The sequence below is a fragment of the Mustela erminea genome, chromosome 11 (genome assembly GCF_009829155.1).
Source record: "Mustela erminea isolate mMusErm1 chromosome 11, mMusErm1.Pri, whole genome shotgun sequence".
In the NCBI taxonomy this organism is placed as follows: Eukaryota; Metazoa; Chordata; class Mammalia; order Carnivora; family Mustelidae; genus Mustela; species Mustela erminea.
In genome coordinates this window covers 76,339,769-76,363,065 of record NC_045624.1, presented here as the reverse complement: position 1 = coordinate 76,363,065, position 23,297 = coordinate 76,339,769, and the positions used below count along the sequence as shown (strand labels likewise).

At 38.9% G+C, this 23,297-nt stretch overlaps 1 protein-coding gene and 1 long non-coding RNA gene across 3 annotated transcripts in view; one reads left to right on the top strand and one right to left on the bottom strand.

The window, feature by feature from the left end:
- LOC116569024 overlaps nt 1-3,665 on the bottom strand; it is a 37,386-nt gene extending 33,721 nt beyond the window's left edge. Inside the window, exon 1 of the long non-coding RNA XR_004276822.1 lies at nt 3,584-3,665. This is a non-coding gene — a long non-coding RNA (uncharacterized LOC116569024). The remainder of the gene's footprint in view (nt 1-3,583) is intronic.
- Nucleotides 2,698-23,297, top strand: part of GRM3 (glutamate metabotropic receptor 3) — a 225,104-nt gene continuing 204,504 nt past the window's right edge. Inside the window, exon 1 of one of the 2 annotated variants that reach the window (XM_032304953.1) lies at nt 2,698-3,700. The gene's annotated coding sequence lies outside the window, so the exon portion shown is untranslated. The remainder of the gene's footprint in view (nt 3,701-23,297) is intronic. The other variant, XM_032304952.1, reaches the window with a different exon arrangement.

The following is a 23,297-nucleotide window of genomic DNA, read 5'->3' as shown; positions in this document are numbered from 1 at the left end:
CAACCGGACAAGAGATGTAAACCAGAATCACCCCAGACAAACTGGACACCTGATCAGTCTATATATAATGATTGAAATAACTGCACTCTGAGGACTGACTAGAAACCAGCAATGAAATTGATTTCTGGATTGAGCCAACGGAGATTGGCTCCAAAGGGAATGCTAATGAGAGTGAACTCTGGATCAGAATGAAAATATGGAAGGCATCTATTTGTAATTAATGATGACAGCACATCAACTCCCAATGTTATTCCTGAATGAAAGGTAGTATACTGAACAGACCACATTAAAAAGGCATTATACCAGAAGGCAGGAAATTAACTATAAAGTCCTAAGAAGAAATATCATGATTAATCATTCAAATAAATATAGATGGATTAGTAAAAATGAATCAAAGTAATATAAAGTATGAATGAGAAAGTGATCTACAGGTCCAAACATGGGCATGTCTTGAGAAGACCAGATAACAATAAACGTACTATACATGCTAGACCAGAAGTACTTAAAAGTGGCGAAGAGAATTGTTTACAAATGGAGCCCAGTTAGAATACTTGAGGGAGTCTGGGTGGCTCAGTGGGTTAAGCCTCTGCCTTCAGCTCAGGTCATGATCCCAGGGGATCAAGCCCCGCATCTGGCTCTCTGCTCAACAGGGAGCCTGCTTCCTCCTCTCTCTCTGCCCACCTCTCTGCCTACTTGTGATCTCTGTCTGTCAAATAAATAAATAAAACCTTTAAAAAAAAGAATACTTAAGGGAGGGTGGGAGAAAGGAAAAGGTCATTTCCTAATTTACATGCCTTTTAGCCAGAGGTTGCTATTTAGTTGATCCCTTGAGGCTTTTAAAAGGAACTTGAGAACATGCATGTACATGCAGGCGGGCACATAAACACACACACACACACACACACACACACACACACACACACATAAACATTAAAAGTTAAAGCTGTGTTCTCAATGATAAACTTATACTAAATTAAAAAGGAAAAATTAAAGCACAAGACTAAGTGCCTTGAATTAAATATTATATATGGCACAACAATGAAAATACCACACAGTTAGCTGTAAACTAGAAACTAATAGAGCAAATATTTGCATACTGCCTAAATGGTACTTATTAATCCCCAAAATAACTCTGAGATGAGCGATTACTATTCCCATTTTATAGATAATCAAACCAAGCTAAACTGAGGTTAAGAACCTTGCTTAAGCTCACCCAGCTAGGAAGGGATGGCAATTAAGGATTCAAATTCAGGTAATACATTTTCACCAGGCTGAAAAGCCCCTATGTTCATCATTTCTGTGTGCATGTGGCAGGGGAGAAAAAAGTGTCCCATAAGGCCAGACCCAAGAACAGATTAATAATTTACTCAGTATTTCCAGCTCCCCACATCGCCAGCCCTAGTAGGTGAAGTAGAGAACATGTGGCTCTGGCCATGCAGTGCAGCCTATACACCAGTGCTTGCTTTTGTGCAAACACAGCTACTTTTATTTTTAATGAATGAAAACATCAGATCTTTTCTGCTTCTCCCTTATCTCAGCTGATTCTGACAGTCTTTGAAAGGCAAAAAAGGTATCTTGCGGAATATTCTAGAAGAAACCAAAAGCTGCCAACATGACTTCATGCATATCTGAAGCACTGCAGTGAACAGATCCTTATGCGCTCCTTTGTCCTGTCACTGCTCCTTAATGTACGCTTGTCTATCAGACAGACATTGTGAAAATTCTTACAAAGTCTAATGTGATTTTGGTACATGTTAGGTAATAGCAATGAAATACAAAGAAAGAATGATTTTGCTGTTATTTGGGCAGTGCTGTTGCATTCCAGAAGGAAGGGTTTTGGAAGAGGAACTTCAAGCATTTTTAGAGTTTCACTATTTAATAACATTTTAATTTTTATATACTAGAGTTTCTAGTTTCAGTCGTGTTCACAATGGAATATTTAAGTACATGTGTCTTCTAAATATTGTCGACTCTCTGAAAGAATTAGTAGTAAAATTATTTCTGTAGTTTAAATGTTCTGACTAGGTTACAAGAGCAGGCAGTTGTTAAAACAACTTAACATTAAATATTAAAGAATAAATGTAGCATTGAAGCATTAAGTTTAATTGTCTCCGGCTCCCTATAACTCAGTCCTTGTTTAACAAAAAGTTAGTATATCAGGGCGGAAAAATTAATGCCAGTGAAGTTTCGATTCTGAAATTAAACACAGTGTGTTTCTTTAAACATAGAAAGATGCCTGGAATTTTACCTTTAGGATTGTATCTGTAGCTTGGAGCCTATTATAGCTATTTCCGTGTGCCTTTTTCTCTTTTGTGTCTACGTCACCGATTCAAGGTTTTTATTTATTTAATTTCAAGAAGAAAGAAGAGGTTCCGTAGAGAGCAGTGCCTGTGTGTGCCAACCCCAAGTAGGGCTAGAGAAGGACTAACGTGGGGGTGGGGGGAGTCGCTGCAAGAGGCCTGGGTGGCAGCATAGGAGGGCAAGAAGGAAGGTAATTCAGCACTCCCCTCTAATCTTATTCCACCTAAGAAATTTAGGAGAATGCGAAAAAGCAGCAGCCCAGCATTCTTGAGGGGGCGTGGCTTCCCTCCAGAGGCTGTCCAATCGCATTCCTTCAGAGGGAGCTATCCCAAGAAGATTGATGGGGGTTGCTAGGAAACAGGAGCGTCTCCCTCCCGCCTGACCCAGAGATTGTTCTGCACAAGCCCTCTCCAGGGGCTCCCAATGTGCAGTTGAGCGGTGTGTGGGGCAGAGAGGCACACCAGGCTCTCAGGCTCACTTGCTCCCTCTCAGCACCCGCTCTCCCTTTCTCCTCCAGCATGCGATCAACCCGTTGCTCGGGGATCGCTGGAGAGTTCTTCCACGGCCGCTCTCCCACAGGCAAGAGCTCGAGCTGAGCTTCAAAGTTGGAGCCGCAGATCTTCCTGCCGGCCCACGCCCCTTCATCCCACCCCTCCGAAATTCACCCACCCTTGCCTGCCCTGCCTAAGGATTTCCAACAGAGTGAGGCGAAGCAGCTAGCAAAATCGCCCTGGCTCTCCTATAATAATCCTCTTGTCTAGGTACCCTGGCTCACTGAAGACTCTGCAGATACACCCCTATTAAAAGGTGGGGGGAAGGGGGAGGGGGAAAGGAAAAGGAGAATGAGAGAGGGAGGAAAGGAGAAAGAGAATGAGAAGGAGAGAATGCCAGAAGGTCCTCGCCTCTGCCGAGAGTCCCAATTAGATGCGACGGTTTGAGCCTGGCCAAGGTTAAGGAAAGTTGCTTTCTGCGCCTGGGAAGTGGGTTTGCCTGTAAAGCGGAGAGGGACTCCTCTGGAAGTGCTCTCCTCCCCTCCGCCGAATACCACTGGGTCTCCCCTTTTCCCAACCTCCTCCCTCCCTACCCCTCCCACCCTTCCTTTTCCCACTCCCCACTGCTTCGGAGGCCTGGATGCTCTGCCACCGGGCAGTGGTCCAGCGCGCAGCCGGGAGGGGGCGGGGGCAGGGGGCACTGTGACAGGAAGCGGCGCGCACAAGTTGGCCATTTCGGGGGCAAAATAAGTTCTTCCTTGGATTTGGAAAGGACAAAGCCAGCAAGCTACCTCTTTTGTGTCGGATGAGGAGGACCAACCATGAGCCAGAACCCGGGTGCAGGCTCAACCGCCGCCACTGCCACCTCAGTCAGCTCCAGTCCCTGCCAGGAGTTGTCGATGAGAGAGGTAAGGGGCCCAGAGGAGGACGTATCCCTCCGGAGGGCACCCAGCGAGGGCGCGGAGGCGCGGGTTCCTCGTGGGGCAGGCTCAGCCAGGAAAGTTGAGGCAGAGCCCAGTTCTGCCGGGGGTGGGGCGGGAGGGGGACAGAGGCGATGTGGGTGTGCGTGAGTGAGAGTTTGTGTGTGTGCGCGCACGTCTGTCTCTCCGGGAGGGAGGCAGATTTCAGGGCACAGACCTGCGACCGGGGTGCAGGGTGCGAGAGGTGGGGGAAGAACTGGCCCTCACGGACCCCCAGAGAGACCAGTCTTGTCAGCCAACCACCACTAGCCTTGCTCTGGGCTCAGGATTCGTTCCTATTCGGGGGCTCCTTAGGCTTTGTGTACAGGAAACCTTGCGATGACTGGCTGCCACACTGGCGGTTTCATGTGGGTGTGGAGGTGGCCAGGAGAGGTAGGCAGCGGTCAGTGGGACCTGGTCCGTGTTGTAGCCGGAATATGCTCTGCAGCCAGAAGCGGCCAGTGGTTCGCTCTCCTACCAGCACGCTTGGAAAGGAGCCCTAACTCGATGCCCTTTGCTCCTTTTGGCTTAAGCGAAAAATCGAAAAGCCAGACTGGAAGCATATCTCTTCATCGATCTTGTTCCATTTTCTTATCTGACAGTGAGGTAACTCAGAGAGGGCGGGAGATTCGCGATCCAGAAATAGACTAGGTAATACATCCAATAAGCTTGTTTCGTACGGATTTCATTTAGATTTCCTTCTAGTTCCTTCCCTGGGTTAATAAACGTGGAGGGCTTACGATACAACATTTTTCCATGGCTATCTTAAGGGGACATGCCCCTGCCTTTTAAGTATTTTAAAGCATTGTAAATTCTGATTAGGAATAAAACTGTACTCTTTTAAAGATCTTTGGTCAAGTGCTGTTAATTTGTTGATAAAATATGCCTACTGTTATTGAATAATGATGTGTTTGAGGTAAATATAGTTACTTCTCAGGTATATGCAGAGTTGAGGGCTGTGAGTTAAGGATCTCAGCAATAGTTCATTACTTTGAGTTTCTCTGCTTAATTTTGTTTGTGCTTTCTACTCTTAGCACTGTTCAGTAGAGCTATATTGTGTTTCTATGGGAAAAAAATTAAACATCGATCTGGAGAGAAACATTACTCATTTACCTAAATCTAAGTCAGCTTTGGTTTATCTGATCACATATCCGGAACCCTAACTGTTTACGTAAATAAATATATTTAATGGAGGCAGAAGACATCTCGGTTACTATTACACTAAACTCCTGAGGATTATACAGCTCCTACCCAAAGCTGTTTACTTTACTCTATTACTTGATTCTATAGCACTATGCATCCTTTTTCTCAAAACTGCCCAATGGAATTTGAACAGATTCTAAAAAGTTATTGCACATTGGACCTTAATAAAGTGATATTTTTCCCTTTCACAATGGCATTGTCTTGGATGTACAAAGGTTTTTCACACCTGTAGGTTTTAGCTGTCCATCCTTTCAGGTTCTGATCACCCAGCAGGAGTATTTTGGATAGACACGCCCTAAGACTGTTTGGATTTATATTCAGAGTAACACGGGTGCTCAGGATGGAAACTGAGGAAAAGTCTTGAAACTTAAGTTTTCACAAATAAAACAATGGAAATTCCAGAATGTCTCCATTCATTGGGCTAAAAAGAGGGGTAAATGGTAAAAATATCTCTTAGTGTTGTTAAGGGCCCATTGACTCCCGCAAAAATATCTGGGTATAAAACCTCCTGTTCTGTGAGCCAGATCATTGACAATGAAATGTGAAATCCAGCTCATAAAAAATTACGCCAACACAAGGAATAGGTTATATTTGGGGATTAGAGGAAGGAGGCACCTTTCTATTTAAACTGAATGGTTCTTTTCACACTTTAGGAAGATAGGATGGGTAAGTTGAGAAAATGTATAGAAAGCTACATAAACAGAAAATTTTATAAATAATGAAAATATATCTTATGATTCACTCATTTGTGTTTGATGGTCTTTTTATGAAGTTGTGGTGTACACGGGGAAAGAAATTAGTGTAAATTAGATAATTTACCCCACAATTACTAAACACATTAACATGATAAGCCCATCTCTGATTTTAGGTCACTGCAATTTAAATTGGTAAGTTGAACAAATGCAAAGATAGCATAAAGTTGAGTGATCTTTATTTTTAATTACGTTTAAATTAATGTTTCTGAGTGAAAAAAATTAGGATAATTGTCAGAAGGTCACCTGTCTCACTTACCCTCATCATGATAGGTGATCAGCCGGAATAGCACAAGACTAAGGATGGTCTTATTCTGAATGACTCCCAATAGTAACATTTTTAAATTTACCTAGGTATTTTTTCTTCTCTCTTCTTTCATGTCAAACTCTATTTTTTTCAAATCCAAACATTTTGTCCTTCTTGTCCAGTCCTCTAACCAATATCACAAAATGGTGCATGAATTTTTTTTTTCCAGTTTCCTAGCTACCTCCTGCCAAAATATAGCCCACTGGCTTGGGATGAAATGTTTCAATGTGTTGTTCTGCACTCAACATCATCCCAAGATAGCATTAAATTTAAAAAATGAAAATTAATGCCTAATTTCCATTGAAATCCAGAAAGACACGATGTGTTTCTGCACACTGAAATATGGCCAGAGTTCCAGGGTGAGAACTGTTTCCTCCAATGGTTACTCCCAAAAAATGAGTAGTAAAGTAATCATACTTATCTCGCTTTGCGATTTTACACAGACTTTATTATGCATTTTCGTCTCTTCTGAGATTCTGTTAAATGCATCCAATTCTGTACTGGATGAATTTGTTGAAATTGTTCCCAAGAAGTAGCATAAAATTATAGAAGATTATCCACCAAGACCGAACACATAAAATGAGTACAATCATAGTAATCACAGAAACAGCAGAAACTATTAGGCCATTCCCCTCCTTCCACTTCTGATGTAGGCTTGGTCCCCATAGCATACTGTATTTTGGAGTATTTCAGTCCAGTCTGGTTTTAAATGGCTCAAGTAATGACTTCTTCAGGTGCCTTTGAAAGACTATTTCACAGTCTAATAGTTCTCCCTATTTTGAACTTTGTTGTGATATTCAGCCTAATTTTCCCATGGTTCTATTTTATCTTGTTACTTACTCCCTATTATAATCCCACTGGATCAGTTAATTCTCTTGCCTGACTTAGACTCTTCATCTAACATTCATACTGAACTTGTAGTATATAAAAGCTATATACAGTTACAGGAGAGAATTCAAAGGATACAGTTCTATATCTGGACATCTTTTCTAAATATTTAAAACACTTCTCTCAGGCTCTTGATATGTATGTGTATGATTACATGTTTCTAATAATTTATTTTACTAATGGAAGTGTGAGGAAATTTTTCATCTCTGACAGCAATGACCTATGTGAATATTGAGATGATCCTTTCTAAGTAATGTTCTATGTGGATGCACATTTATGAGACATTTTCATTGCAAATTCAATGTCAACAGAACCCCATCAACGCCCACACTACAAGGAAATTCTATGACATGCTGGTCTGATACTCCATGAAGCCTCAGAAGCTGTTGTCATGTAAATTCTACTTTTGAAATCAAAGTGATTTCCATAATTAATAGAATGTGCTAGGAATAGAATAGTGGATATAGTTTAGATGCGTACGTGTACATGATATACATAGTAATTCTGTTGGAATACAGTAGTCCCTTCATACAAAACACAATCTGAAAAGTCAGTATAATTAAGCTCAAATTCATCACTGTGCTGTATCATGAAAAGTAAACTCAAATCATGCATATATCTATGTGGAATATATTTAGATATATATGGAAGTACCATATGTGAAGGTTACTTTAAAAATAGAAAAGCCTGAAATAACTACAGGAGAGAAAGAGGTTTTTATTTTGTTCACTTAAAATCTGGTTCCTAGCCATCCATGTGTAGGCTTCTTTTAAGATTCTTAAGCCAATATCTTGGTAGACTCACCATCCCACTCAATTGTTTCTCCAAGTCGCAGACATTGAAATGCAAGTTCTGCTAGACAGTAGAGGAGTAAATGATATAATCAGGAAATAAGTTCGTAGGTTACACTTGGCAACTTCAGAAAATAAAGGACTAGGAGTAAGGTGAATCAGCAGCTAAACACAGAAATTTCCGTGCTCTCTTCTTCACTGCGTGGTAAGCACTAGATTGTACATGGAAACATTCATGTGAATTAAGTTAAGGAGACATTGAAGAGAATTAGCATTCCAAAACTGACTATATCTTTCAAGGAATAAAATTAGATTGCATGGAATAAATAATTTTTGAACCAGTATTCTCCCTCCTGAAGCCCCAAAGTGTTTTCATCATGCCATTCATCACATAGCGAGTACCCTCAAAATGATTTTCCTTAGAAACAAAGGGGAAATCAATTTTCTTGGTAGAGGAAAAGTAAGGCATTAATATACTTGTGACTTCTCCCTGGAACAGAGGCCTTCTAAGAAGTCTGTATCTACAGAGAATATATTTCCTCACTAAATGAGTAATCTTTTTATGGAACTAGAAATTGTACAGTGTACAGAGAAATAAATTGGGAAAACATTCGGATATTATCTATACAAGCACAGACTGAAACATCATATTTGAAAACAAAACCATATATACAAGGGGTCCCTACAAAAAGCCCAGGGTAGCTCTCATTTTTAATTCCTTGTCAGAATTTACTTCACTGTCATTGTCTGGGCACCAATGCACACACCCACACCCACCTATACACATTTGAGTAAATTCAGTTGAGAGAGTATAGGTATGCACCATGATACTACAACACATAGTTTGGAAAAAAAATTACAGCTTATATATGTAGCATGAGGGTATTAAGAATACAAGTTGAGGAGACTCCCCTAAAAACTGGATTACCATCGTAAAGAAAAGGTAACTGACAGAGGAAGCAATTTGGTCAACAAATTTTTATTAAGCACCTATTATAAGATTCTGTTATTAAGCACCTAATATAAGGTTCTGAACATGCAATGGGGACACACAAAATAATGTAAAAATACACACAAAATTTCACAAACATGTAAAGTTCAAAGTATTCCAAGAATTAAACTTGCAACTCTGGAATAGTGAAGAGACTATGAGAATTGTCAACTGGATGAAAAAGTTCCTTCATTTGACAGATGTATTTAGACTGAGAATTTACAATACAGATGTATTTGAGATACTGCTCAATGCTGAGAGATGACAAAACTAATGGTAGGTCATAATAATAGATGATAATTATTGACTAATTGCCATGTGCCAAGAATTCTGCTAGACCGTTCCATGGATTATCTGATTTAACATTCATAAGAACCCTAGAAGGCATATACTAGGATTTCTATTTTACTCAGGAAAGGGAAGCCCAGAGAGATAAAGTAATTTCTTCCAGTTCAGGTAGTTAACAAGGCAGGAATTGAAATTCAAAACTTATGTTCTTACCCCAAGTCCTATTCTGTTTATTATTAAGCTATATTGCCTCCGAATTTTATGCTGGGATTCATTTCAACAGTTGTTTTTGAGCTCCAAGTAGAGGGACATACTTCAGCCAAGAGGAAGACCAACCAGTGAAATAGAACCCACAGTGGAGTTCCCGGGCAGGCTTTACACATCCCCAGACAGAGTCAGTGTCTTCTGAGGGGCAAAGAAATGCAAATGGGAGAAATAAGCTATAAAATTATCTACAGTTAACTAGAAAGAAGGGGGGAAAAATTGAGAACCAGAAGTCTATGAAGACAATAGGTTTACTAACAAACTGAGAAATAAATACCAGGTATGAAAATGTGAGCAAATTCTAGTTCCTGGAGGCTGATTTTGATGAGCACCATAATCAGCAAAACTAAATATAGTGGCAAGAATAGTCTTACAAAGAGCCAGCATGGAGGGGAATAGCATTTCTGTTTGTTAAGGCTGAAAAAGGGTTCTCTCCTCTTTACAACCTAATTTCTTCCTGCCTGGAAAATGAGCTAGTAAAAACATTTTGTAGACTAGTAAAAATTCAAAATTTCCTTACCCAGCTGAAATAGTCATTCATTCTTTATGTAAGAAATTCTCAGCATTTTATACATTTGGGCATTTATTCATAACATATACAACAACTTGAAAAAGGGAAAGATCAGGGGTTTCCATTTTTTTTTAAATATACTTGATGGGTTTTTTTTAAATTTATTTTTTATTTTCAGCATAACAGTATTCATTATTTTTGCACCATACCCAGTGCTCCATGCAATCCGTGCCCTCTATAATACCCACCACCTGGTACCCCTACCTCCCACCCCCCGCCCATTTTTAAATATACTAAGAACAAGAGAAGCCAAGGGACCTGATGGTGATTCCAAAGACTTGGTCAGTCAGTAGGAATACTCTGGGAAAATCCACATATGAATCTCTGACCTGGGTGCTTTCCCGCAGGCAGGAAACCTGCTGTCTTAATTGCATGAATTTATGCTCCATTCCAGACAACCCAAGAGCTGAAATAGGAGTCTTTATGTGAAAGTCTTTCTCTGATTTGTGATTTGTACTACAGTATTTTATGGACCTAAAAAATTGGATATCACAGAGCTGTCCCTCCATCTGATAGAGACCATCTCCTTTGATTGTTAATAAGACATAGCAGATAGAGTATTAGTAATACTTTACATTTTGCTTAATAATTTCAATGTACCATGTGTTGGTGAATATAAAATAATGGAAACTGCTTTTACAAAATATGTTGAAATGCATGCCAATTTAGGAGATGGCACTACAAGGTCAAAACCACCAGAATTTGTATCTGTCTCAAGGAGAAAGAGATCTGGAGAATATAATTAACTGTTTCTATTTTGAAACATCTTATAAAGAAGCAAAGACCCTCTACATTCTGATGCATTAATCCCAGTGATTACTGTCAAGTCCAGATACATTGGTGATCAGACCATACCTCACTTCAGAATTAATAAGGAGCCAAGACATGGAACTTAGATTCCTGATATATCTCCTCCATAGACTTCCCTCAAGGCCTACCCTTGGGAAAGATGTTTTGAAGAAAGCTAAAGTCCTACCTCCTTCCAAGAAAAATTTCTTCCAGTACTTGTCTTGGTTCATTAATTTCTCTGAATTTTAAACTAAATCATTTCATCCCAAAGGTACAAAAGACCATATGTTTCTGGGTCCACGCAGTCCAACAACCTTCCAAAACATTGGATTTACAGGATCATTTTTTTTTTTTCTTCCAGAAAAGCTAACATCATCCAGTATGGTAGAGAGTAGACAACTATAATTTGTGCCTACTTCACAATTCTGCCTAAGAGATTTCCTTCCTTGGCTGTGATTTCCTAAACAAACATGATGCAGAAAGTTTAGAAAAAAGAGACCTTTACTCTGGTTATTGAACAAAGGAAGCCCTCATAAGGAAAAGACTGAGGTGTTACAGAGAGCTCATCTTCCCCACTTTTTTCCTGCTAAAATGCTAAAGCTGGAGGAGCCTGGGTGGTTCACTCCGTTAAGCACCCAGCTCTATTTCAGTTCAGGTCTTTATCTCAGGGTAGTGAGTTCAAGCCCTGCATGAAGTTTGCCCATCATGGAGCCCACTTTAATTAATCAATTAATTAATTAATTAAATCCTAAAGCGATATTTGATGCTATATGATATAGGTAAGGAATCCACTAATTTTAAGTATGTCCCTCAGAGGGAAAAGATTAGAACTGATGAAGTAGGAGAGAATGAGAAACTTGGAGGACAAAGTCAGAGAGGTAGGGGACCTTTCCTTCCCACCCTCCCATCCACTACACAAACAACAGTCATCTTGACTCTGTTATAAATTATGTTTATCAAATTATTGCCCAAAGAGCCTGCCTCAGAAATATTTTGAAGTGTACTTAAAATGAAGAATACTGGGGAAGTCATATCCCAGACTGATGTCATTTAGTTTGGGGTTCAGCAATACATGCACTAAATACCTTTCCAGATTATTCTCATGCACACTCAAGTCTTAGAAGCACTACTGTCGTAGTCTGCTCAGGCTGCTATAACAAAATACTGTAGACTTGGTGGCTTAAACAACAGACATGTATTTCTCATAATTCTGGTGACTGGGAAGTCCAAGATCAAGGTACCAACAGATTTGGTTGCTAGTGAGAGCCTGCTTCCCATTAAGGGAGCCCCCATCCTTATAAGCTCATCTAACCTTATTACCTCCCAAAGATCCCACCTCCAAATACCATAACATTAGGGTTAGGGCTTCAACAGATGAATGCGGGATGGGAGTAGAGGGAGACACAAACATTCAGTCCACAACAACTGGACAGAGAATAATGGTCATACAGAGAATACCCAATGAATCACTCTACAAAATTATTCTCCACAGCAAATCCACTCTGATTAGATTAACCAGTTGTCTAAAATAAATTCTTCAAGCCAGAATATTAATCAATTAATTAAGCTCCATTAATGAAGTGCAGTCCCCATGAGTTGTGTGAATAGATTCATTTTCTGGTAACCTCATTGCAAGGAAATACTTCTTTTATTACCGATAGCAAATTCTACTAACATACACAAACATGATACATATTTATTAAAATCTTAGAAAAGGGAGTTTATTGGTATTTGAAGAGTATTATTAATGAAAACATTCTATTTCTGAAAACAGAAATGCTTATTGATTTGGAAAACCACACACTTAACACTCAAATTGTCTTTATAACTATATTCCTTTGAGCTGGGGGATGTGGGAAAAAATTATTTGTCACAGTTCTCCCCTTTGCCCTCCGGATCTGCAAAGTGGGAGAAAAAAATTTAAAAAAAAACCTCATTTGGCAACTTCTTATACATTCTCCACTCAGCTTCTACTTCGTTCAAGTGAATGGTTGCTTAGCTGAAGCTGGCAATCCTCACAAATACTGCCAAAGATAGTTTCCTAAGCAGCGTTCGGAGCCACATGGGAAAAAACTGAAGAGGGAATGAGGGATAGGCAGCAGGGGGTTGGGGAAGCTTGGGCTGGGCCACCAGCTTCACTTCCTAGGGGGCCTGAGCAACCTCTTTGTGTTCACTTGCATTCCACACTTAACAAATGACTTCATGAAGCAAAAATCAAGAATAATTAAAAAAAAATAGACATCTCCGCACTCTCCCCAACATTAAAAAACATTTGAATTGTTAAAGCTCAGGCTGTCACAGGCACAAAAATGTTAAATTGCTGGAAGTGACACTGTGTTCCTGGCATAGTGTGGCTTCCTTACCCTCTGTGGTGGTTGCAGTGCTCATGCCGATAACGGCCCTTCCGCCAGCCTCTCCCACGGACACAGAGTTCTAGTTAGTGAAAGCTAAAAGCCCAAAACCACCCTAGACACTGGTCTTCCCTCTTAGTTCCAGATTCTAGGAGGAACACCATCATTTCCCTAGAAAATGGTTCAAAATCTTGGAATTGCCAGTGACATTTCTTTTCTCTCTGGTCCTCTATTGAACCTTCCTTCACAACTCATCTTGTGCGTGTTTTCTTTTCTCTCCGACTACTGCCAAAACCTTAGCCCTGTTTTCATCACTTGTCCCCAGTCTTCTATAACAGTTCATCTACTTCAGTCTCTCCTTCCTCATTATTTATTTATTGAGCCAGATATTGAGTAAGTGCCTACTGTATGTACCCAGTCATTGTTCTAGAGATATCATAGCAGTAAAAGACAACAACCAAAGGAATTTAGGACTTTTGTACTCACTCAGCTTTCACTGAATAGTGAGAGTCAGACAATAAACAAGAGAAGGAAGATGCTATAGAGAAAATAGAATGACGTGACAAAATGATAAAATATAATATCCTGATATCTAGAGAAAGAGGTAGGGATTCGGAAAAGGCAACAGTGAGCCACCAGTTGAGTTTTGATGAATGACTGATTTTTACATTCCATTACTTGGTTTAAAAGGCATTAACTATCAACTCATCGTTTAAAAAGGAAGTTTGAACTTCCTAACTTGGCCATCAAACTCTTCTACAAGCAATTCCCAATGGATCTTTCCAAACTTCCTTCCTCAATAGGATCCTCTCCTCTACCCAGATTTTCTGTTTGCATGCAAAGTATACCTTTGAGCATCAATATGGTCACAACTTCATTTAGAATGTGCTTTTTTTTTTTTTTTAAGATTTTATTTATTTATTTGACAGAGATCACAAGCAGGCAGAGAGGCAGGCAGAGAGGGCAGGGGAAGCAGGCTCCCTGCTGAGCACATGTGGGGCCCCATCACAGGACCCTGGGATCATGACCTGAGCCGAAGGCAGAGGCTTTAACCCACTGAGCCACCCAGGTGCCCCTAGAATGTGCTTTTCACTTACTTTCTCCAAACCTGTATTTAAGGCCAATTTCAAATCTCACCTTATTAAGTCCAAACTAACGATGCTTACATTTGTCCTACTAAAGCCTTTTTTATCCAAGATAGTCATGTGATCCTCATCAGATATAGGCTTCAATAGTGAAATACTATTTTGACCTGAGTAAAAGGCAGGAAGAACACTAATTTGTGGAAGAAAATCAGAAAGCGAATTTTTTTCATTTCTCATTGCCCCTTTAAAATGCATTTAGTAAGGGGTGCCTGGATGGCTCAGTTGGTTAAGCAACTGCCTACAGCTCAGGTCATGATCCTGGTCCCGAGACTGAGTCCTCGCGTTGGTGGTATAGTGGTGAGCATAGCTGCCTTCCGAGACTGAGTCCCACATCAGGCTCCCTGCTTAGCAGGGAGTATGCTTCTCCCTCTGACCCTCCCTCTTCTCATGCACTCGCTCTCTCTCTCTTTCTCATTTTCTCTCTCAAATAAATAAATAAAATCTTTAAAAAATTCATTTAGTAAAATATACTATACTCTGATGTAATTAAAGAAAAACCTCAATTACAGTCTCCATTCAAAAATTAGTATGCCTAGACCCATACAATAATTAAACGTTTAAACTTTAAAGCCCCTGACAGAAACCTATTTCAGGGGTGAAGCTGAAAAAGAAAGATCCAAACCTCCTAAGTTTGTCTTCTCTTCCACTGTTCCTTATTTATCTTATTAACTCAAGTACTGACTCTTCCAAAGTTGGGGGTGGAGGGACGGCATAAGCAGAACTGGTATGTGAAACAAGTTCTTATCTAACAGGTCCCATATGCTCCAGGCTCCCGGATTTTTAAAGCTGATCCCCTCTTAGAGTGTGTGTGCATGCATGTGCAGGCATGTGTGTGCACGCGCGTGTGTGTGTGTGTGTATGTGTTTTGAGATTTCTTTCCTCATTGCTGGTGGTCTTACCTCAATTTCCTTGACCAAATCTCGTTTTGTCTGACCACGCCTCTTTAGGACCTGCTCTTTCAGCAGTACATGCTACAGAGACTCATTTTTGGGGTCTCATTGCCTCTCTAGCCCTTTCTCTGGGTTGGGGGTCTCTCTCACTACCTCGTGCCCACCCACACCCTGCTTTGGTTCACGAAAAACATTAACACATTCTTGCAGGAATAACCCTCAGGGCATGGACCAGTCCCAGTGTGTCAACATTTCTGTACTGCTCCATTGCCATCTAAACATCTACCCTTCTCTTATCCTCCCTACTTCCCAGTCTGGAGCCAAACATAGGCCATTCTGTAAGACTATATGCTTTGGTGCACGTAAGCACTTCCTGATACTCTCACTCTTATGAATATCCTTTGACTATCCTTGAACCTAATGAATGTAGTGCATTTGCTTGCTTAGATGTCTGTGGTTTCTGACTTAGCTGTGAATTTAGCAAAGTGCCTCACTACCACTATACCAAGGGATGTTTGTGGGATGTATGAGTATGGTAATAAAGTCTAAGTAAAAAAGATTATAACTTTTTATGACCCAGAAAAATGTTTTTTATGGGGCTAACTGTATAAAGACTTACAAAAATCAATGCCTATGAAATAATTCAAGATGTAGCTAGAACACCCATTTGTCTCCCTGCCTAGAATTAGCTCCAAAAGGACAAAGATCTTATCTTTTTTAGCAGTCTACAATAATGAATGAAACATAAAATAATATTTAACAAATATTTAATGAATGAAGGAATCCGATTTTAAATTTTTTATTTACTCCCTCGGTATCTTTCTTGCTGTAATATTATTAATTTCTCCCCTACATAGGCTGCGATTCATAAGTAAGTAAGAATTACGTTATAATCTTCATTTTCTTCCATAAATTATATCATTTTCTTAAAGGCATTTTGGATCACCAATGAAAGAACTCCTTATAAAAGTTTTAAAACTTGGCATGGAAAGTAACATCAATTTAATTAAGTAAGTCCTTACCAAATGCCCACTACTTTTAAAGCACTGGACAAGGCACTGAGGAGGAGAGAACAAAAAAAAAAAAAAAAAAAAAAAAGAATCACTGTGTTCCTAAGAATTTATAATCTAATAGGAAAGATGAGATATGTGTGTATGTAACTATAGTAACGGGAAAATTCAGGAGCTCACTTAGAAGATCGCTGAGTGGATAACAGCACTTCTGCTTGGTATGGAATGTAGAAAAGTATCATGTAAAAAAATGGTTTCAATGTTGGCCTTGAAAAATAGTTAAGATTTCAGCAAGTGGAGTAAGTCATCCAGAACTATGCAAAGGTAGAAATGCGGTGTGTGGATATATTTGGGAATTAGTACTTGAACCAGCTTAAGGGTAGAATGTATGGGAGTCAGGGGGCTAGGAACTCTAAGAGCAGGTAGAATGATAGCTAACGTTTCTCCTACAGGCAGAGGTAGACCTCTGAAAGCATTTGAGCAAGGGAACCTTAAAGCACAATGTGAAGCTAAATGTTTAGGACTCAGGGAGATGAGCCGGCTTGTTATGGCAACAGGTGAAGGGTACTACTGGCCTAGTGACAAGGAGAATGGCAAACATGAATACAGCTAACAGACACAAAGATGAAAGGACCTAGTAGGTAGGAATTACCTGCTGGGTAACAAATAGCAGCTAAAACAGTTAAGCTAATCATTTTCCTCCTACAATAGAGAAGGGCATGCTCTATCAAATCCCTGCTGCAATAAAGGGAAAAGAAGGCTCACAAATGGCTACCTTTTAGGAACTTGGGTGAAAAGAATATTGTAATAAAGTAATAACTATTTGAGAACAAAACTTAGAAATGAAATAATTATATTCTATGTGGTTATGATCTGATAGAATTTATCCACAGACAGTAGGTTAAGCCACCCCCTCGCTCACCAAGCCTCTGCAAGAGCCACCCACTGGCCTCCTTGACTCTTGGCTTATCCGTCCAAATCCACCCACCAGGCTATACTCAACACAGATCTGGGTTTCTCTCCGCTTAAAATGATTTCAACACAGATCTGTGTTTCTCTCTGCTTAAAACTTTCCTAGATGCTTCCATTGCTTTTGGGATCATGAAAACAGGCTTCACCTGGCCCACTATGATCTGTGTCTCCCTCTACCTTTGTGTCATCCCTTTCAACCCATACTCCTTCCAATCAAACTGAACAGCTTGCACGCCCTGCCCTTGCCCTCCTCCCCCACCTCCCGACCTTCTCAAAGGCTGGGCAACTTCCCAGAGCACTGGCCCACACAACTGGAATTTGTCAGGGCTCAATTAGAATTCCGTACCACTGTGACCTCCTCTCGTAGGTTACTTCTTGGTGCTGTGCACACCCCAAGCTGCTTACACTTACCTTTGTCACATTTTATTATTGTCGCCTATCTCCCCACTGTAGTCCTTCAGTGCTAAAAAGACAGAGACCAGGCTCCCTTGTTCTATTACCCAATATAGAAAGTATCACATACTGGAAAATCAATACATACTTATTGAATAAGTGGTTAATTAAATCACTCTGGAGCTCATTCTCCTCATCTTTAAAATTAGGTATTGATTTTTAAGATGCCTTTTAGTCATATATTTTAAGTCACCTTTGTCAATAAAGAAGACAGAATTCAGCATCCCAAGTCAGAATCAGTATACTTCAAAACCAGAGGGTCCTATTTATAAACTCGTATTTTAATTACTCTCTAAATAGTAAAATTGCTAATAATGCTAGTGATGTATTTCCTTATTCCTCCACCTGTCCTCATTTTGCCAACATTTCTTCTCTTCATGTTACCTTAAACAGTGAAATGTGAGTAGCAAAGAAATAATCATAAAAACCCAGAGTTGAGTCAACTTCCCAAGAAAGTCAGCTAGCTTCCAGGCAGTTTTCTTTCTGCCTGGAATTTTCATAAATGGAAACACATTTCAGATATTTTCAGAGAAGAGGACACATAAATCTCATTAGATAATACTAGTTTCCACCACCTTTAGTGAATAACACTGCAAGGTGTTCCATTTGATACAAACTCTGTCACACTACTTCTCAAAATAAAATAAATGTGGCTCACACATATTCTCTACAGCATTACCAGGAGAATGCGAAGAATACTGTGAACAACAGTAACTTTTATGGAGTACTTACTATGTGCCAGGTATTACTTATTTGCTTTACCTGTATTAACTCATTTAGTTCTCACAACAGTCCAGTGAAGTAGGTACCATTATTATTCCCACTTCACAAAGGAAGAAACTGAGCACTCTCCCCAGGATGACACAGTAAGGATATAGCTAGGATTTGGATCCAGCAGATTTAGCTCATGAACGTGATCTGTTGACTCTACTTTCTTTTTTTTTAAACATTGACTGATTGATTGATTGATTTGGCAGAGATCACGAGTAGGCAGAGACACAGGCAGAGAAAGAGAGAGGAGGAAGCAGGCTCCCCGCTGAGTAGAGAGCCTGATGCGGGGCTGAATCCCAGGACCCTGGGATCATGACCTGAGCCGAAGGCAGAGGCTTTAACCCACTGAGCCGCCCAGGTGCCCCTATACTGACTTTCTTGAGAAATCATCCCAAAACTAGAATCTTTAATCTGCAAAAGCCATCTTGGGAGGATTATATTCCTTCATTTGAAAATAAAAGAACACAAAACCTAGTGACATTCTGAGCTCTTATTAAAATAAAAATCAGTGGTATAGTCAAATACAGGCTCAACTTGCTAATATAACTGAGAAGACGTTTAACTGTTTATGTTCCTTATTTTCACTTAAAGCCTTGTAATTCCAGTAGCTTGAGAGTCAGATGAAAGTAAAAGAGCCACTCCCAAGCCTTTATTTCTTCACACACACACACAAAATTTGTTCTGATCTCCAGAATTTGTCCACAGCTTAAAAAGACAGAATGACATCTTCTGTCTTCATCTTTATGTTAAAAGAAATAGAATTTTAAATAAAAACAAATAAACATAATACCACTTTTTTCTTATTTGGGGGGGGGATATCTCAGAATCCTTTGTATAAAACAAAAATAACTCATCCATTGGTGAAACTAGTGGGCATGAAAGGAAACTTTCATTCCTTTTCCTGTCCATCCAGCTCTCAGAGTAGGTATGCTTACATGTATCTAATCCTCGAATTGATTTATTAAGCTGAGTTTACAAGTTAAAAAGGAAGAGATCCTGAGAAGATAATTACAGGAATACAAATCAAGAGAGACAACTTTGAAAGAATAGTAATTTTGCTTCTTGAAACTGACCTTAAATCCCTAGGAGGAGGACAGAACAGCTTAAAGCAACCTTTTCTCTCTATTCAGAAGTGATGGCGAATTAATTGTGCAGTTTAGCTGAACTTTGCTTTTCCTTGTATCCTAGGAGAAGATCTCTGACAGACTGGGAATTTTTGCTTGTTTGTAATGTAAACTCAATATCTAGAGACAGTTCTTAACAGCACATGGACTCACTGGAAAACCCTAATTCCCAAAACAAACAACGAGGAAAAGGTGAACATCATAATCCATCTGCAAAAGGGAAAAAGAAAATAGAATGTTTGAAAATATTTATTTTGAGTATCTGGGTTTAAATACTCCCTAAGAAAAATCCTTGACAACACCAGCAGTCTGACTACAAGATTCAAACTTGCTCACTCATGAAGATGTATAAGGCTTGTGGTTTACACAGCTTCTTAAGTTGTTTCAATTATACTAGCACTTAGTAGACATTTTATCTATTTTTGGTTCATCAGCTAGTCCATGCAGTTCTAGCAAAAAGGAGGTTTGAGCATTTGCAGATAAACAGCAACACTGTTAAGTGTTCATGTTGATGGTAGAAAGCATTAGTATTCTAACTTACTCAAATTGGCTATTTCCATGCTTGCACGTATCATTTCAGTTAGCTAGTTAATGTTACCTTCTGATGCCAACTCTATGGCTCCCTTCATTTAATCATGATATTTTTATTCACCAATTCAACAGCTGTTAATTAAGCACATATATCAAATTTGTACTACGATAGACACTTGCAAGCAAAAACATAAAACAAAACAAAAAAATGGTCCCTGCCCTCAAAGATCTTTATTTGCAATTTTAAAACTCTACATTTGAAGATAAAAAACAAAAAACAAAGCAAAAAAAAAAACAACTGTTAGTGGCATCATAATCCTTCATCTAATTTTTCAGGCAGAAATGAGTCAATAAAGTCTATTGGGAAATAGATATGCTTCTTTGGGCTTTTCCTAAAAGAATACCAGAGGCTTACGAGACACCCCAAATGAAGTACTGTTCCTTTTTTCTTGGTAACAAGATTTGCTTAATGCTTTTAAAAAGGAAAATGTATTGCAACATAAAATGAACAGGTGATGATTACTGAGGGAATGCTCTCTGCTCGAGTTCTTGACATCTCAGGACATGTAAAAATGCCTCCACTTAATTTAACTTAGCATATTTTGGTATATCCATCTCTTCCCAGAAACTCTGAGTACCTTCTGGGTGTGTCTGACCCTGTAGTAGGTTCTGGGTTTCTGCAGATTTGACTTCAAGTAGCTCATGGTCCTACTGTGTAGCACTTACAGAAAGTAACAATATGCTCAGGGTTTTTAAAAATTTAAGAGGCCCCCAGTGGAATGTAGACTCAGAAAAACACATTTTCTAATGTTCTTTTCCTGAGGTTAAGAGGAATTTGGTATAATTATAGAAACAAAGTATTCTTGGACAATATTTTAAAAAAAGTAATCTGAATCAACTGGCATTGGAACACATACATGGAACCAATTCAAATTTTACAGAATAAAAAGCATTTTGCTGCCAATGTTGGTCTAAAGTTAATTGTAAAATGTGTTTTTTTAGTGACATCAAAAATCATAAACCAATCAATAAATCAACTGAGGCTAGATACCACCACCAGCTTGTAAATTGATTTACCATCTATTCTAATTCCTCTACAGAGTATAATAGGCACTTTCCTTTCATAAGTTTAATGTTTCTGTAACTGAGATACAATTCAATTTATGTGCACATTTTATGGAATAATATTTCTTTTCCAAAACATTGTTCTTAACTTCAGGGTGAATGTTATAACAAATAGTACCAAATTTAAAGAAATGCATTAGTTGCAAGCATGCTAACTGCCTATCTTATAAACTATATGTTCCATTATAATTATAAATATCTGAATCAAATTTACTTTTAAATGCTTCACATTTTGCCATAAATGGAATGATAAACTCTCTTATCTGGTTTCAAAATCTAGAATCACTTGCTTGGAAATGCCTCATTACCAGAATCAAAAAATTATCTCTTACTACTTTCATTATCTCTGCTTGAAGATAAGAATTGTCTCTTATTAATCCCTATACATTTCTTGTAGGGAAAGCTATGTCCTGGTCAAATGCTCAATGAATAAATGAAATAACAGAGGAAGGAAAGAGGAAATAAAGACATTGGACACAATGAGCTCTCAACAAATATTAGCTGAATTACAATAAGCTACTTATGTTGACCCAAAGAGTATATTGCGCATAGTTCACCGATAGTTTTATTATCTTGCTGTAGTGTTTGTTTTTGTACCATCAGGAGGAAATTAACAAATACTAATAGAAAAAATTGTTTTAATATTTGATGTTATGTATACCTAAGGTCTGTTTATTTTAAAAATTCTTAGTACATCAGTCTTTGGTTCAAACATTCTTCTCATATACCCAACTATTTTTATGATATTGTCTATTTAAAAATACCTCATAACTTTTATCTTACTGAAGATATGAATTCACACAAAACACAACCTTATTGTGTTTATTACGTGATTATTTTCTACACATATTCCAATATTAAATTACTTTTAGTATATTCTCGCTTTATTTATTTACACTTTAACATCGATAAACCCCTAACACCCATGAGAGCCACCAAACCTAGCATTTTGTTTCTAAACAGAACTTGTCGACTCAGACTTTTTGCTATAGTTTCTCATTTATGCTATAGTTTTTCCCCTGTTGAGTTAAAGCAGAACACTAAACTCAAAAACTGCCTCAAATGTGCGGCTAATGCAAAGAAATACATTTTATTTTTTTGTAAAGATTTTACTCATTTATTTGACAGAGAGAGATCACAAGTAGGCAGAGAGGCAGGAAGAGAGAGAGAAAGAGAGGGAAGCAGGCTCCCCGCTGAGCAGAGAGCCCGATGCGGGGCTCAATCCCAGGACCCTGGGTTCCTGACCTGAGCCGAAGGCAGCAGCTTAACCCACTGAGCCCCCCACATGCCCCAAGAAATACACTTTAATACAACTAAGGAAAATAAAAAAGTTGAGTGTGTTTGCAAATGCTCAGTGACCTCTAAACTAGAAATTGTAAATATATTTATAAGTTACTTATTATCTAATAGCAGAGACCATTTTTCCAATGAGATCTCTTGGGACAGAAATGTAAACAGGCAAGAATAAAGGATCTCAGACCAAGCTCTGGAATATGCTATTTATAAGTCACCCAAAAAAAGGGAGCAATCAAAAGATGCAGATAAGTGCTGGTCACTGGAGTGAGAGGCAAAACAAGAAAAAAATGGTGGGGAACTGGGTCACTAAGTCAGTTGGGCATCTGACTCTGGATTTTGGCTCAGGTCATGATCTTATGGTTGTAAGATATAGCCCTGAGTAGGGGTTGGCACTTAGTGGGGATTCTCTCCCTCTACCCCTTCCACCCACTCACGTGTTTTTTCTATCAAATAAGTAAATAAACAAATCTTTAAAAAAAAAAAGGAAAAATTAAAAATGGTTATCATGAAAACAAAGTTTTCTGAGAAGGCCATGGTAAATGAGAAGGTTAAGTAGCTCAGAGAACTGATGGGACCAGTTCTTCAGCACCTTGATCCTAAAAAACAAATGAGATCAATGTATTTGGCATCTTAAAAGCCACTGGAAGTTACCATGGTGTTGGGAGATAGAAAATTGTTCAGAGCGGGACAAAGGTGAAAATTGGATTTGAGGAGATAGAATTACTTATTACTCCTCATTTGTATAGCTTTGCAGTAATGGTGAGCAAGGCAACAGAATGCAATGTGAAAGAACAGACTGGAACATGGGCTAAAAGACAACCTATAAATGTTTCTTAACTTTGAATTATGTTACATAATTCCTCAAAGATGAGATTGAAGAAGGAGTCTTGCAGCCAGATCAAAAGGACTTAACGACTTGTCAAGAAATTTGTTGTAAGATTTTAGGCTTAGAGTAATGATAAGTTCCTGCACATGGGCAGTTGATTATCTAGTGGGGGCGAGAGAAATTAATTGAATGTCTCAAATAAATATAA